The 18,047-nt window shown below is 41.5% G+C and overlaps 1 protein-coding gene across 21 annotated transcripts in view; it reads left to right on the top strand.

The window, feature by feature from the left end:
• The first annotated feature begins 2,135 nt into the window (after positions 1 to 2,135).
• adgrl2a (adhesion G protein-coupled receptor L2a) overlaps positions 2,136 to 18,047 on the top strand; it is a 93,273-nt gene continuing 77,361 nt past the window's right edge. For 8 of the 21 annotated variants that reach the window (XM_068707460.1, XM_068707451.1, XM_068707456.1 and 5 more), the window contains exon 1: positions 2,137 to 3,099. The gene's annotated coding sequence lies outside the window, so the exon portion shown is untranslated. Of the gene's footprint in view, positions 3,100 to 9,084; positions 9,281 to 18,047 lie in introns of all 21 variants that reach the window. The other 13 variants (XM_068707449.1, XM_068707444.1, XM_068707443.1 and 10 more) reach the window with 4 other exon arrangements.

Genomic DNA, 18,047 nt, shown 5'->3' with positions numbered 1-18,047 from the left:
CGCAGTTCACATACTTGAAGCTTCACTTTGAACTTTTGCTCTCGTGGCTTGGAGAGATGTGACAAGAAGAAAATAAGAAATGCAACCGCCATTCGGTGTCCTAAAGCGGATTCTCTGAGCTTTGCACAGTACCATTTAGTAAACTGTAAGCTTAAGTGATGTCTCAATTACAGCATTTCAACACATTTTGATTATTTTGGTAGCACAAGTACACGACACAAACAAACTCTGTTGGTGTATGTCTAGGTCAAGCTCAGTAAAATTGATTAAAACTTTAAAATAAAGGTCAAAAGCACTTAATGAACAAATAATTGAGTGATCGAGATTAGATGTGGCTTTGTTAATTGCGCTCTGAAGCATACAACCTGGCCAAATCTCTGTCCGTCCATCAAGCGATAGGATGACTGATTGGGGGTCAGAAGCAGTCCTGTGACTGGTCATGTGTGCCTGAAATGTCAATCATGTGCAAATATTTTGGGAAGGAACCAATAAGCATTGTTAGGTGAACAATTGAAGGTTAAGAGGCAGGCTCGGAGCCACATGGGAAATGGGGGGACATGTTTGCTCTCACCATGGATGACTGAGGTCTCTCCAAAGCATCTGCCATCATTTTCAACTGAAATGGACACAGAAAAACACTGTGCTTACATCTTTATACCCTCCACACATACACTTACATTTTCAGTTTTGTGTTGAGTATGTATTTACTTAAAATGCTGCCATCATTTCTGTCCTTGTTTTTCACCTTCAGATTTTTTTTGGAGCTGCGCACAAGAGCCAGCTTTTATCATGCACCATTTGGTGAGTGATTACATGCAATATTGTGCCGCATTTGCAAGAAATGATTATATCACAGTTTATCATAAACACTTTCACATAAACAATTTATGTGCAACCGCTGTGACTCGTCAAAGAAATGACTGCACAGGCTGGGGTCACACACACACAAGGTGGCCTACAATTAGCTAAATAATTGTAATTACTGTGTGATTCAAACGGATGTCTCTGTCTTCACCTGTTTTTATTTAATCCGCCTGTGAATTTTACAGTTCAATGATTTATGTTCATTCAAAAGAATAGCAATACAAGTCTAATGCCCTCTGTTGACAATCTGAGGAAGCAGATTCAAATGAATTCATGCAAAATGGCAGTTTAAGCTGTTCAACACTGCAGCCATAGAGACACCACATGTGTTTTTAGTCTTGGCTTATAAATAAACATTTTCTCCAGATATGGATGCCTGCCACTGGGTGACCTTTTATTACATCTGTTTTCTCTTTTTCGTCCCTTGCAAAAGAAAAAAAATGTCTGTATTATTATGTAAAATTATGCTTATGAAAACATAAGTCTGCCCCTCTGCTGCGTTCACCTTCACCTGGCAAGCATGACTCAACTTCACATTTCCACATAGTGGGTGAAGGACAGTTTTTATTGAAGCCAGGTGTGTACCCACGTCCTGCCTGATAATGTTTCTGGACAGAATTCCTCAACCAGATCACAACATGTTCCAAGTCTTCACCAAAAACAGAGAGAAACCTGCTTGTTTTGCTTAGTTTGACATTTTCCGATTTAAAGATAGAGGCCCTGATGAAATTATGAAAAACAGCAGTGGCCTTGAAAATTTAGATTTTGTCACTTGGAAAAAAAAATATTTTTCACTTTTTCTGAGGGTTTTAATAAAAAAACTAAATCATATATTACAACTGGGAATGTCCCGTAGACATTGTGTGCAGATCAAACTGTAATTGCCGGCATTACAGTGAATATGAATTGTGGACCACCAACATAACTTGCAGCTTACAGTAATGAGTCAAAGGGTCAAAGAAACAACAGCCCGACAAAAATCCCCTTGACTGCTGAATGGTGTCATGAATCATGTAGAAGAAAAGTGCAGGGGGAAAAAAAAAAACACCCACAATTGAGGAGAGACTCTTGATATGAAAAACTGCTTGGCTACACACACCAGCAGCACCATCAGCGGCTCGACCACTGTTGCCGGGCCAGTGTGTTATCCTGTGGGGCCAGTTGGAATGAGGGGGGTCTGTCTGTACTTCTATGTTCCTTTTGATGCTCGGTAGTATTACAGTAGAATAAGTCCTCTGTCATTGGTTGAATAGGCTGGACTGCCTACTGTGACAGCGTGGGCCTCTCATGCCCAAAAGGAAGGCAGTGTTGCATCTCTAAGCAGAAAAAAAGGGACAAAAATGAGGAAGGGGATTTATTGACAACCTCCTTCATTTCTGTATGACGTAGCTGAATCTTTTCTTCAGTAAAGAAAAAAGAAAAAAAAAGTGAGCTGATTCCTGTAGGGCATGATAATAAGTTGATGTGATTAGTCTCCTGCACAGAACCAGACTCCGAGTCCGCGCGGATGTGGACTCCATGCCAGGTTTTAGTGCAGTCCCCCCGCTCAGACAGCTCCCGCAGACGGCAGCCTGCTCTCCACTGCACTGGCGCTGTTTACTGGAAGCCCGCTCCGCGCTGCTTCCACCAAGTGTCTCAACACTGTGAGCGGGATCTTTTCCAGAGGCGAACCGCCGAAACTTGCCCAGTCTTCACAGTCTCATTCAGAGGAGCCAAGAGAGCAGCGTCGGCGGTTAAAGTAGCGGAGATCGGTCTTTCTCCCCTTCAACACAGACACTGAAAGCCCCACACTCTCTCTGTCCCTCTCAGTCACTCTCAGTCTTTCTGGGTATTTTTTTTTTCTGGGTCCCCGAGCTCTCCGCTTCTCCTCTTCTTGTTTGTTGTTGCTGCTGCTTCGGGAGCGAACGGCGCACAGGAGAGCCGAGAATAGATGAGCCGCTCAGAGGTCCACGAGGTGCTGATGAGTCAGGACTGAGCGCAGAGCAACACCTTGCTTGCCATGGAAGCGTGTGTCTGCTGCAGGGGAATGTACGGGCTGAGAGGGGGACCTGCCGCCCGATAGCCAGCCTCCGTCCCAGATAAGGGGAGCATGCTTCAGACCTGCAGACTCGCTCTCTACGCTGCAGAGGAGTTCCCATCAGACTGTCTGTCCACAATCTGACTTTTTCTTTTTTAAATTCACATCCCCAACTGACTTCATTTCAGCCTGTTTGGCTCCACTGCTTTTGAAGAAAGGTAAGAGTAGTTTTTTTTTCTTTCCTTTTGCACCTTATGGGCTCATCCATCACCACTTTTATAAATCAGACCCTAAGCAGCAGCCTAGGTTGTATTATGACAAGTTGGTGTGGAAGTGTGCGAACTTTTCTTTCATTGCTCGGTCACTTCGGAGCCTTGCCTTTGCTTTCGGGACAGGTTTTAAATACTACCAAGACATATAACTCAAGTCTCACGCTGTATTTGGCTACTTTTTAAAAGTAGAAAATGTCGGGTTCATAGGAGGAACATAATTAGGTTTGAACAACGAATGAGGCTTTAAAGCAGGACACCTCTTCTTGTAGTAGTTTAAATGGCCCGAGAGGTACCGTGGTTAATTGAAAAATGATTCATCAAAACAAAACCAGATGTGGATTGATTATCGGCTGCCGAGTTTGGCTGAATGGAAACTATTCAAAAAGTGTGTGTGTGTGTGTGTGTGTGTGTGTGTGTGTGTGTGTGTGTGTGTGTGTGTGTGTGGGAAGGGGGGGGGCAGCGCCTTTATGTGAACCAGAACATGTAGAGCACCATTTAATTGGAATGTATGCCTCCAGAGTTGAAGAGTAGTTTGTTGTTGGTGCTAGTCACCGAGGCTTTTATTTTTTTAAATCCACTGATGGTCTTGTTGGTTTGAATAGGGGATTTATGCTGGGAGCTGTGACCTGAGAAGCGATGTCGGTGTGATTCTTGAGCATTCACAGGCTAATCCATTATAATTGGGGTTAGGCTATTTGTCCAAAGGAAATAAAAGAAAGAGGGGAAATCAGGCAAGGCTCGCCTACCAAATGTAATAATTAGTTTTGGCTAAAGACAGCTTGTGATGCGATGGTGCCACAAGCGTAGGGAATGTCATGGAAATCAATCAAAGGGAGACAAACATACGGAAAAAAAATGCAAAAAAATAGGGGGAATATGTGGGTGCTTCGACTTAACTCAACCCCAGTCGGCGCAGAGTGGCTGTAAAATTAGATCCTTTTACTGCACATGTATTATTTAGGCCTACCGATTCCGAACGCGTCTTGTCAACCATGTGTTAAAGAGCAGGCAAGCAGGAGCGCACATGCGGTGCGGTGTGTGTGCCTGTCCTGGCCCGAGAAACACACCGCGGCCAGCCGATGATACATGGCAGCTCGGGGCACAGCAGAAATCTTCAGTGATCGATCAGCGGACTGATACATTTAGCCACAGCCTTCACGTGTCCTCCGCTTTTTTTGTTTTTGTTTTGGTTGTTTTTGGTTGTCTTTCTGATTTTAAGGGAGCCACGAATTACTGCCTCGATTAGAGTCCCTGAATGTGTCTCATTGGTCTGAAACCTCTCGGTGGAACACATTCATAATAGCTGTTCAACGGGGGGATTATGCAATTTCTGCAAAATGTGACATTTGTTGAGTTTTTTTTAATCAGATATGCATTTAAATACAACCCTGATTGAATAGGCACAACCTGTTCTAAGACTATTTTCTTGAGAAGATAGATATCAAAAGAACGGTGTGTGAAGTGGCTTTATCTCCCCCACCATACATAACAAAGTGACATTCAGCTAAATACAAAGGGAGCCTATTTGAGTTTTCAGGAATGTGTAAAAATTAAGCCAATACACACGCTTGAACCAGGCTCCAAGAGCAAGACTTCTTATCCAAGCCTCTTTATTGGGGAACTCTGTTTTCTCATGTTTGTGCATAATAAAATGTTTGAATTAATGCAAGTGCAAATTCCAGCTGTTCTGAGGGAAGATATTAGCATATCAAAGTGGTCAGAGCCCTTACACAATGGAAGGAGACGTATTTTTCTGCCACTGGTTTTGGCTGAGCCTGAAAGGCTTGAGAATGAGTGTGTGAGCTGGTAAAACTGAAAGTCTTGTGTTTCTCCCCCCTTTCTTGTAAGAAGGTCCGTATGACATGTTGTGTATACCGTAATCTCCCTTGTAGTTGTTTGTGCGTTGGTGTGAGAGAATATGTCAAAGCTTCCACACAACAGGATAATTGTACAGCAACTCACAACGAGTAAATAGTGTAATGTTGGCAGGGGGGAGGGGGCATTTAGTTATAGAGGAAACAAATAACATATAAAAAATATCTTAAACATGTGTTGGAAAGCATTCATTCTTAATTAATACAGTAGCATTTTTTTTTTTAGTTTGTCAGCGCCTATGAAAACAGGTGCTCATTGTAAATAATACAAACTACTTGTGAACGCGGATTCAAAATGGAAATTGTCTTCTCGGGTGTCTCTGTGTTTGATACCGTGTGCTCGAGCACGCCATTATGAGCATTTCACCGTCCAGCGTGAGAGAAAGTACCTTTCTCGGTCTGTAGCCTTGTTTCAGTGGAAGTGCGTCCGGTTTCAAAGAACTGCAGCTGCTCTTGATCTGCCAGAGCACCAGATTGCCCCTCTTTGCTTCGGCGTTCATCTCTACTCCCAGATCAATACAGCACAGCACACTTCTACGCGGGTTTGAGGCAGACAAAGTGCCAGATATCACTCTATTCTCTTTATGTGACACTCTCACAGCGCACGGGACTAAAGGCTCAGTAAGTGTGATTGGGTGAGTGGGGTTGAACGCATCAAAATTTGTGACATTACCGACTGTTGCTTCATTTACTGCTGCCGTATTTTTTGCACCCCCAGAACTATGGGTATCTGATTGGTGCACTAAACAAACATAATGCAGCTTTCATAGCCTCTACAGATTTTTTTAATTATTACAACAAGCCAGGCACTTCCACCCTGGCTTTATTAAGGTAATTTGTTTTTGATTTAATTCAATAAGAGTGCCCACATACTGACCAGTGGCAACATTTGCTCACTTTGTTTTTGTGTCGCACGCTCTCACAAGCGGGGATATCTGCTCGTTGTCTTTGTCTGAGCAGCAGTTGGCAACTCCATATGACTGATGTAAAGGTTGCACTGTGGCTGAATGGATTGTCTGTGCTAGCGTTGCACTAGGGATGTCGTGCCTTTATTCATGGTGAACACCACCTAAGCTACTCCGTAGCAAAATCCAGCAAATGATTGAGGTTGTGAATGCGTCAGAAGTAGAGGATTGCAGGGAGTTAAATCATTTGGATTTACATCCCATTGCTTATTTGGCGTGTAAATTGTGGGTTTGTGTTTTCAGATGCAATCTTTGCTGTTGCTAAACCACCTACATGGAGTCATACTGTGCAGATAACTGCTTCCCATTAGAGGGAAGAAACAAGGCTGTAAAAGAAAGCTATGGCAAATTTGATGTAACGTGCAGGCCTTCGGTGGGCCAAAAAACCTCCCCTTTCATGACATGATTTTATTTTACGATTGGCAATCAGTAAAACGCTGTGCGGCAGCGTGTTCCCCTCCCTGCCATTTTGTAAAAAACATTTGTTTCCACTTGCCAAAGGCCTCTGGTGCGGCAGGGGATTCGGTGCCCCTGAAATGGCAGGTGAAACTTTCTGCTTGCCTAAATAATTTCAGAGCAGAACATTACACTGGAAGGACATAGGCGGCGGAACGTAAGGGTCGATTCATACTCTGGTGACAAGAAACAACATGGATATTAGCCGATGGCTCTCACGTAGCTCTCTGTGCACTGATTAAGTGGCAGCCTCCCTGAGCCTATCTGGCATCTCTGTTTTTGTGCGTCACCCATTTTGTGCGTCTCTTAGAGGTGTTTGGAAGAAAAGGAAGTGCAAAGTGCAAAACAGGGTTGTAAAAACGGTCCTCCGGTCATAAACTGATTGGGTGCAACATATTGGCCTGGTTTCTGATCGTTGCTTGTGTATTTTACATCATGTTGAAAACACTACCTGGGTTTCAGATAAGATATGCTGTGTGCTATTAGCAGTGTGTATTTAGGTCACTCCCAATATGTCTGTCAATAAAGCGTTGTGCAAAAAAAACAACTCCTTGATTACCTCATAGTGGGATTTTAATTTTTACACATTATTATTTAAAAAATTTAAATTAGTGCTGTCACTTAAGTTATAATTACTTTTTATCACTTGGATAGTTGTAAGATAATAAAGAAATTGCAAACATTTGTAATTATTAAAAAATGTTTTATAAAATTATATTTTATACACAACATGCTAGTTTTTTTTTAGCTCTCATTTAGTTTTTTTTTACATTTATTCTTTTTTATAATTAAGACAATTAAGACTACACACACACACACACACACACACACACACACACACACACACACACACACACACACACACACACACGATGACCCTGTCTTATTCTTTGTGCTATGTGAACAGGACTTGCCCTTATCTGTGCACAGCTGCAACACTATTTGGGAAAATATTCAATTTCTGTGTGACAGAGGAGAACCTGGGAGGCAAGGCTCTAAGCAAACAGCAGTTATTGCGGCTCTGCCATAGCAGCCGAGAGCAAGGCCTGGCTGGGTGAGAGGGGGGATCTGCGGACGTCTGCCAGGGGAAGGAGTAATGTCTCGGCTGGATTATAGGAGAGCAAAGCACTTCCACACTTAAAAGCCCCTTTTTTTTCAACAAGACAGGGCTGTTATTTAGGAATGTGTGGGTAAACACACCATAGCAATATATTTCCTCTATATAGGCTGCTGCTGTCCTTTACAATTGTGACTCAATGCAAGTGAGATAAGTTTTATTCCTCGTGCCTTTTTTCCCTTTTTCAAAAACTGTTTTATGTCGGGCTGTGGGTGTGCTTCAGTGTAATTAGGCTGACATTGCTCCAGCGAAGTGCAAAAGTAGGAAGCCGTGTTCAACATTAGAATATAATTTTGCTTTTGTCCAAATGGCATTTCAGTTTTTATTTATTTATTTTTATTGAAGCTGTACTCAATATTTAGTAGTTTGTCTTTCAAATTATTGAGTTGAGTTGCGTACTATTTAGCAGTTAAGTGGACTACGATACTCTCCCAGAATACCGAATGCTAAAAGTGTACGTAGCAACAACCAATGAAACTATAAAAAACACCAATAGTATGTCTTTCAATGGGTGGGATTAGAACGGGTTGTGATTTGCTAGTTCTTCACTGAGAGCGCTTTAATTCAGAAAGCTCCGGTAGACGCTCGCATATAATGAATTCTTTACGTTGGAATGCAGTTTTCAAAGCAGCGTTGATTTTGAATGATCAAACACACCAAAGACTCAAGTCAAACTGAAAGAAATAAAATATGAGACATGCAAGTAAATGCACTCCAAAGCACTGTGTGCTGGCTACATTGCAGTTGAAATCCTGCCAGATGCGTATTACACATTATGTTGGTGCTCACTTTTTAAGAGTATGCATCGCAGCTGTTTTCATTCTATATGCTTATTTGGTTATCGGGTTGGTTCGGAAGGCTGAGGCTTTGATAAAGGACATTTTATTGTACAGTATTTAGTTGGGGAGTGTGGAAGCTTTGTTCTTGTAATGTAGTTGCCAAGTCAGATGGAGTTGAGCGTCTGGTCTGGGAGTTTCAGAGGAATATCACAGGCATGGTAACTTGCTAAAAACTAAGCTAATCAACAAAATAATTGTCTGTTCAATTGCTACCATGCCAGAGACATCAAACACAGCCGAGGTTGAAAAAACAATCAAATTATCTCTTAATGATTGCTCACGCTGACAGATGAGCGCTTGTGAGTTGGTTTTGTTTGCAGGCGACATATGTGAGGAAGAATGAACTTTGAGGTCGCTCGCTCATAAATCCTGTGTACATCTCGTAATCTGCATAGATATCCATCATCACCTGTAATGAAAACAATTTTATATTATTATGTGTTTTTTGGCAGCGAAACAGAGAGAACTGTATTAGTCTATTAATTTCCTGCAGTGAATCATGAATCCTGCTGCTTTTATCCTCGAAGTACCCTCCATGTGTGGTCCACAAAAAAATGTTTCTGTTTCCTCTATAGACTAAAGTTTGGCCCCTATGTCTGCTCTCCTCTCTCCCTCCCTCCCTTCCTCCCTCCCTCCCTCTCTCCCTCTCTCTCTTTCTCTGTCTTTCTCTCTCTGCGTAGATAATGTCTCTGCAAATGATTTAACCGCCCTCGTTGAGGCTCCTTCCAGTAATTGAACAAGCAGAGACTGGGTGCTTTACAGGAAAACAATAGTCATATTATCTCAGATCTCCACTAGTCTGAGATTCAACAAAACACTACCTTGGATTGGACGTTGCGGACTACTTCGAGGGTCTGAATTGAAGAAAGGAACCAGGTTTGCTTTCTCTCCACACTAAGAAAAATAAATAAAAATGGATGCCATTAATGTTTTGTAGCCGCGATATATTGAAAGTGTCGCATGATTGGAATGCATGTCTTGCAAGATGCACCTGGGGGTGAAGTGCTTCCTTGGGTGGTACTTGGCTGACTTAAAAAAAAACATGCGCGCGAGAGAGGCTTGGTAATAATTCATTAGAACAGTGACAATGCTTGTAGCAATAATTAGTCCAAAAATGTGTGCTAAATATAAATTACTTGAATTATTGGATCATTTAAAATAATACTTTTGTGCAGAATTTACACACAGCTATTAATATTATTGTAATTCTGATTATTTTTTATTTTTATTTAGTTTAGATAGACAAATCCCTTTACATGAAAATATGGCTCAAACCCCCAACCTGGTGCAATTCAGCGTGATTGCACCAGGTTTGAATTTGTTTTGTTTTTTGGCAGAGCAAGGGGAACTTTGATTGTGTTGCTGTGGAGCAGAACTGACCTTGTGTGTCAGAATGAGGTTTTTCTACGCCTTGTTTCATACAGAGCACTCTTAAACTGAAATGGCCTTAGGAGGAGTTGTTCTTGACAGAGATGCATTGTTTCAGGCAGCCAATAAACCACTGCACTGAGTGGCTACATCTGTGAACCTCATCTTGACTACAGTGTGGGGCTAGCAACAACACGGCAACTGTCACGGCTGCACCTGCTGCTGTCTCAGTACAGAGCCTTCCCTCTCTGTTGCCCATAGAACCGCATCACTCTCCTCTCCGTGACAAGCCAGAGGCAATGGTCTCCGCTTGGGTCAACTGGAGAAAAGCTTCTTGGGAAAGCATTTGAAAACAGGGGGACAAAATGTCAGTCCCGAAAAGAGATGTTAAAATAATATTTCTGCCCTGAGGGCCAGGGTTTGGTTCAGTTGGAGCCTGGGTTTAAAATTCCTGTCTGTGAAACATAGCGGGGTTTAAGCGCGCTGGCTGAGTAAAAACCTGACCACCACTTGAGTGCTCATTCTTCAGCGCCTTTGTCCAGCTACAGTAACAGTCCGTGGTTTGACATGACAGAAGGTTGTCTCTGCCTAATATTGTAAATGATGAATAGAGATAAATGAAGCTGACTCTTCTGTACACACAGCGCCCTGCTTGTGTATTGAGGCCATTCAGAAGATGATCTGATCAGCTAAGAAGAGATTCGGGGGCATTAAAGGCTTTTAAAACTCATATGCGCCCACATTTGCTACGCTGCTGTTAGAAGTCACAGAGCTAGCCGCGATCTAGTATACGAATTAATAAACCTCAATTTTTGCACACACTTTATTTGGTTCAGTGAATACCTGAAAGAGAAAACAAGAGGCAAGAAATATCTTGCGGAAAAAAATTACTATTGGATCATCACGCTGTCTCAGAAAAAGATTATTGGAGGGGAACAATGCCGAGGGGATTTTCAGCCAGCAGAAGTGATGCAACATGTCCACTTTCCTGCCAAATTGAACTTAGGAGTGTGACTAGCAATGCAGGAACACGAGGAGTGGGGCTGACGTGAATGCAGATAGTGTGGGATTAACATAGGGGAAGATTGAGCGACAGTGGCCGGTGACGTCTCTTTACAGCTTTGCTTGTACAGCTGTGCCAGGCCTGGCATTCACTGCTGCCTGTTGGATCCAACTCCTCCTCTACTGCCGGGGGGTTAGGTAATGAACATCTTAAATACTGCAGATAAGTTGAGCTCCTGAATGTGTGTGTAGATGGAGACGTCAAATTATTCATTTATTTATAATGAAAATTGGAATGCTTAATATTGACACCTCAGTGTTTCTGTATGATTGGATCTTTTTGGCATTTACACAGGAAAAATACATATACAGGCTGCCCTAATAATGAATCATGCCTCCTTCTAAATGAGGTGTGAGGCGGCTCTGCTGGTGTGAAGTCTGCCATAAATCACACATACTCTGACTGCTTTATCCATTAGACCGACCTGTTTGTCTAATTCAGCTACTCAATCCCTAGCAAACTGGATTTGGTTATTCAGACGAGTGTGAGAACTGCAGCTTCTACTTCACACCTGGTATGTTGTCGCTGGACGCGTGACACATTGATGTGGAGAAGCAAGAAAAAATGGAATTAGCCACAAAATGACAATCCAGTTGAGTATAAGCTTCATTATAGATTCCGGCATATCAGGGCTAATATCATGATGGTATTATTTGTATTCTTCAATTGCTGTTCATTTTGATTTAACAAACGCAATGGTAAGAATGTAAAGTATATTAAAAATTATGTTTGCGTCGCTGATGAAGAAGACGTATCTCCACAACTTTTCGTCGAAGAAAACCAACCTTGTTTTCAGCTTTGTGATGATGCATTTTTCAGCTAAACATGTCAATTTTTAAATGGTTTAATTAGCTGGAGAAGTAGATTTCTTTTCCAGTCCTTAAAGGAAAACTTCTGTTTATTCGAAAGAGTCAAAATCCCCACATTTTGAGACACTATTTTTTCTTCTTTTTAAAAAATAAATAAGAAATCTCATCAGTGTTTGTTTAACAATTTTTAAAAAACAACGTTGGGTGTGAAATCGGCACCACTACACCGGGACCCATCTATCAAGCAGTAGACAATTTATAATATAAATAAAAAATCAGGTTTCATGTTTTACAGTTTGTTTTATGTAGCTGCCTGCAACTACAAGAACCTTCCTTATTTGGAGATATACAGCACTGATTGGCCGACATTGTCTAATAAATCAAATGCCGAAAATCTGCTAGCAAATGTAACATTTTTAATCTTAATCTACAATATACCTGTCTATGCTCTCATAAGAAACAACAAATAGGAACATTAAGTCATACATGTTTTTATCCCAGTGGTACAATCAAAGCCAGGTTAAATGATGACCAGACAGAAAGCTCTGAGCAAGCTGCACAAATTCTCAAGTGCTGCATCTGTGCCCGGCAACACACGTTTCATTTTTAGCTTCAGCATCAGCAGCTGAACCAATGCGATGAGTGCTTTTTTGTAGTAGTTGATGGAAATAGGAGGAAAGCAGTGTAAAGAGGACAGTCAAATGGGGGTGGGCAGAAATGGGTGCATTTCTGTCGTCGCAAAGAGTGAAGCCAGTGGCATTTCCGTCATTCATCAGCCCGAGCTGATTACTAGTGAGTCTGGAGTGGGCTGACAGGATGCGGCTCCTGAAGCCATTACCATCAGAAATAGGTCCAGCAGGCCCGGGGGTAGAGGCCGGGACCTGCCTAAAGGATGGTGAAGTTTGCCACGTTTTGCCGTATAACCGCTATGTAGCATAGCGTTGAAGGTGCTAATATATTTAGCATGTCACTCAAAGATTTTCCGATGACGAACCCCACAAACTTTTGCTCTGTAAATGGTGGTGTTGAATCGTAGCTACCAAAAACTGAAGGTGAATCTAACAATCCGCTAGAGATGCTGAATGTTACAGACACTGCAACGCCTACTCACTTTACTGCGAGGGCCAAAAAGAGGGATCTTTTATTCTCTCACCTGAAAAGGCTCGGATGCTCCTGTGCATAATGGAAGCAGTGTAGCCAAGGGAGGGCTGCGCAGACATCACTCGGGGACAACATTGTGAAGTCGCCGCCACAAGACTCTCTCAGCTGCATACTTGATATTTAAACTTTAACAGAAGTTAAACGTTTTGTGCCAAGACAGAAATGTGTAATGAAGCTTCCATAACACGATTCTACAACTGGAGCATGCAGCGATAGCCCCAAACAAAAGTGCTAATTGACGATGAAGATATTTTGGTGTATAATACATAGAAGGATGACAGAGATGGAAAATGTTCACAGGACAAGGCTGCATATTTATTAGCTAGACAAGAACATCTCCTTTGATGTTACAGTGGATAACTGCTTTTAACCTGTTTCTGTTGTTCACGCGCTTTCTTCTTCTTTAAGTCACATTTTAATAGACTTTGAGGAATGCAAAGCAGGATGTTGTTCTTTATGCCGCTATAGGCTACGTTTAGTAAATCATTAAATGTATGCATTTGTGTTTCAGAGTATTGTAAAACGCATAAGATGCGAAGTGTTGATGAGCTTTTAATGAGAAGTTAGCTTTGTTTTTGGTTATTTTGTAATAATAGATGTACTCTGACTGTATGTGTGAATTCAAGGAAGTGTCTTTTAAGGCATCAGATTGCACTGTCATTTATCAAGACAATATTAATTATGTAAAATGTAAAAAACTCTTTGGATATTACGAAGTGCATCTCCTCATGTGTCTCTTTCATGATGTTTTGCACTCATCAGATCACCACAGCTTATACACAAAGACAATAACTGCTGATCATGTTAACAGAAAGAGGTCAAGGCAAGGTAAAGAAATAGAGAGGTATTCTATGACATAATCCACTAACTATTTCTGTCAAATGAGACATGTTGTTTCATTTACACGGCTCTGAATGGTGCAAACCACCTCACAGAGACGCATGTTGTTGTACAGAGGAGAGTTTTTCCTCCCCAGCAAGAGCCCTTGTCGAGGTGCGGTACTGCCTTCTCTCCCAACGTGGGACTATGTTATCACCCTCACTTCATATTCACAGTGAGTCTTATTCTCCTGTCATTATTTTGTGTAACTTAGAGCTGTAGCAATTACACTTCAGTGGATTACCTATGCAGAGATACAGAGATTAAAATCTCTGCTTCATACTACCTCCGGCGTGGCGGTTCAAAGGTGCGACCCGTACTGCAATTCGTTATCGTTTGGCAGAGCACGAAATTGGTCAACCTTTCAGAGTTTGTTTGCGAATTTGAATCCCTTTGGTATTCAAAACAGGAGGGCCTTATGACAGGGAGATAATTTCCTAGTGAATGTTTTATCGCAGTCTGCTTCACAGTCTCGTGTATCTGTCTGCTGGCTCTCTCTCTCTCCCTCTCCTTGTGTCTTTAGATTCCCTGACTTTGGTCCAGCTATCCAGAGAGAGAAAAAAGAACAAGAAAGAAAGCCCTGTTTGTCATCCCCCCCCTCCTTTGTTATCACAAGAGAGCAAACACATATTAAACATACACAAGGTGCAGAAGCAGTGATTGCTGTATCTGCCGTCCTACTGTGGGTGGCAGGGGACGATAGCATAAGCCACAGACCCATTTACATAATTTTTAAAATCATGTCAAGCCTGAATCAGGGTCAGTTGGAAGTTAGGCATATTCTTAAAAAGAGATATCTTTGCCTATAACAAAGCATTACAATGTTAAACTATTGTTTTATTCATCCCTCTCCTGTGGTATGCCATATGTTTATATTTGGGCAAAGGCAAAGTACAGCAGCTTTCGCTCTAATCTATTGAATGTAAGCCAAGTGTTCTCTTGATGACATCTCTCACATGCACATTGAAGTTGAAATGTATTTAACAGTCTACTCCCTCTCTCTTCTGTCCCAAAGAGGCAGCTCCATTGTACAGTGAGCAGGCAGGAGAGAGATAGCACCGTAGTTATTTAAGGGGTGGGTTGGAATGAGCCAATCTGGGCTTGTTTGCATCACAATCCCGGACACAGTGCTGATGTTATGCTAATGAACTCAGCGGAGAAAGCTCAGCCCCCAAACTGTCCTCTCTCTTTCACAGCTAAAAGTGGGGAGAGGGCAAGGAGTAGTGACACTGAAACAGCATGAGGAAATCTAATGATGCAGCCTGGAAATTCAAAGCAACTTAAATTACTCTAGTTTGTCATGTTGCCGGGTTTAATGCGGTATTAGAACCTTTTAAAAAAACCCAAAAAAAAAAAAACATTTTCCATTCAGAGTACGTTTCACGTTATTGTGCAGCCAAGCATGTGAAGCAATCATTTCAGAGCAAGCGCTAAATACCTTTTTAGACATTTTCTCTGTCTTTGAAAAAAAAAAAAAAAAAAACACCAATGCACCATCATCAAGTTGAACAAGCACCATTACCTGTCAGGGCAGTATACTGATTGAAGATTTAGTGCCGACAAGTGATTGCATTCAGGAAAAGACTACACCCACTTCTTTTGTCTGAGCTTCCTCACGAGACACATTTCTATACCTTGTTTAGGTTGACATATGCCACTTCCCTTGTCTGACAAAAGCATTCACTCCATCTTTTAGATTAAAATATAGAAACGGCAGCGCTGGGATAGAAATGTGCTAAGATGAAGTAGGCGACAGTAGACCCACAGCTGAAATCATTTGTGTAGTATTGCTTCTGCTGGAAGGTCCTTGTGCTGTTTTCTATTTTAGTGAGAACTGAGATTATGTGGTGCCCCTTATTTTGGCTGTGTTTGTCCTTCCTCTGGGCCACAGAAAGGTTAAAAGCCTCAATTAGACACTGAGCCACGGTCGGCCACATTGTGCACAATGCCTGTAAAGAATTAACACCCTTCAAAAATCTAAATACTGCTTTTCAAGCTTGTGCATTCTTCCTTTTAGAAATGTTCAAAGACGGAACATCTTTCTCGATGCTTTCTTGAACAATTGTGTACTGAGAGAAAAATGTATTCCGGGTGCTCAAGTGCAGTGATGAGGTGAATCCAGGTAAAAGCTAGTATTAAGCCATTGTTAAATATATCCAGTCACAAAGGAGGAGATGTAGCAAAGCAAACAAAGAAGAGAGGGATTTTGGAGCTTTTAGACATTGAGATGTGAATCGTGCAAAATCAATATCAGGATTGTACATTCAATGTAAGTCAATGATTCACTTCATGGTAAATCGTTCTTCTCAGGGTGAACTTTAAATATATTTCCACAGTTTTTTGGTTCCAGAGATATTTGCTTAGTTTATCTTTTGTTTCTCGTTGCTAAAACGAGTAAATACATGGATGCTTCTTTTCCTTCCGGCTCCGCTCTCATTGTCTCTCACAAGTCATCTTCTCCGTTACCGTCTTCATGTTTTTTGTTGCTGCCCACGACCTTAAAAATGAATCCTCCTGCTTAATAACGCCTCACGATCACAGTGCATTATTGATGGTGAGGTCCTTAATAGAAAGATGAAGCAGGGTTTTTAACCATTCAGCTGCTCATTTTGAAGGGAGGGAGGGAGGGGGGGGGGGGTCACCAAAGCTGCTTACTGGTGCGTAGCCGAGTAAATACAGCACATTATTATTATCATAGACTAAAACCAGGCCCCGCACATCTGCAAACAAACATGTTTTTTTTTTACATGAGAGGCAACACTAAAAATAAATACTTGACACAAGCTGCCGAACTCAATAACAGAGTTTTTTTAGGGAATGTGACCTCAACGAGCAAATCTCTGACCTCAACTGTTTATTTGTTCACCGTAGGTCAGTTTCAAGCAACATGAATGACTCAGACACTTTTTACTTGACACTCGTTAGTTTTTTTTGCTGTGAATATGCAGTTTTTTTTTTTGTCCAGCTGCTTGACTTTACTCGGCCACATTGTATTATTTTTGCATGAGCGCTGAATGGTCGCACTCAATTCTGAAATTGAGAAGATGAGTTTGGGAGAGTCTGGGCCAACTGCCGAGCTCAGTTTGTGTAAGCCCTGATTTATTTTGACTAATTTAGTCATGGCAAACTGGATCACACGACAAATGTTTCTTTTCTTGTGTCTCTGACTAAAAACCCTGCAAAGTATTTACGTGCACGTAATAATTGGATTGGGTTTCTGGACCGGAGAGTATACGCTACACATTGCATGCGCTCTGTGTATTCCAAGGTGAATCGTTCTGTGTCAAGGACTTATTGGACTTGATTGGCAGGTACTATCACCATGAGATGCCTATATAATGGCAGGGCTCCCATTCCTGACCTTCCTATTTATCTAGCTGTATTAATGTCAACCTATTAATTCCTAAGCGGAGGAACATTTGGCAAAGACACCGTTTAACGGCCCTGGCTGAATCATTCTTATCTCAACAGACCTGAAAGGAATAGTTTTGTGCTATCAGCAAGTGGAAATGACATTTTGAAATTTCATTTGAGATAATCCACTTCACTTCCCAGTAAAACATCAAAATTACAACTAAAAATGTATGGAACCTGTATTAAAACTTTGTTACCGTGGCAAATCATCTGGCTATAATCCATGTGGACAGACAGGTGTAGGTATCTTTCAGCGCTAATAGGATTTTTGTTGCATTGCTAAAGTGATTATGAGGCTATGGATTTAGAATCTATTCAGGCAGAGGGCAGTGTAGCACCCATGGAGAGAGAAAAATATCCTGTGAAACTCACAATAAACACACATTGTATATTGGCAATTTAAAATTGGGGAGTACTCACTGATAGACATGGGGTTGTTACATTTAAAACTGCACCTGAAATAGATTCTTATTTTCCATCTCACGGTTTAGTTTTTGACAATGCTTTCATTTTGGTCTCCATAAATATATTGATGAGTTGGAGTGGTCCAGCATTTGGCCTGTGATTGCTGTATTTAGTAGCCATATGTCATGACCAGTGGGGGGTACTCTAATCGATTAATTGAGTGGCTCATAAAAATGATCTGTGGTGCAAACACTAAGAGCAATGAGCATGACAAGCGCCACGCTTATGTCACACGCTCCGGCTCTCTCGCATGCTACTGTATGTTCTGGGGAAGCGTGGCTTGCAAAAGAGCTAGGTTATAATTAATTTAATCCAAACATTATGAGCCACATATTCACAAACAATTGTTTTTATGTTCTCTCAGATGATAAAATGAGTTAGGTAATACCTGAAAATGATAAGTAACTGTGTTTCTGAAATACAGTCTTAACTACAAGGGATGTCCTTTCTAATCAGACGTCTCTGGCCATAATATGTTTGAACT

This window comes from Cebidichthys violaceus, unplaced genomic scaffold (assembly GCF_023349555.1).
Source record: "Cebidichthys violaceus isolate CVI_PGR_0920_01 unplaced genomic scaffold, fCebVio1.0.p SCAF_13, whole genome shotgun sequence".
Lineage (NCBI taxonomy): Eukaryota > Metazoa > Chordata > Actinopteri > Perciformes > Stichaeidae > Cebidichthys > Cebidichthys violaceus.
Note: the sequence above shows the minus strand (reverse complement) of the source record. Positions and strands in the feature narration are given on the sequence as shown.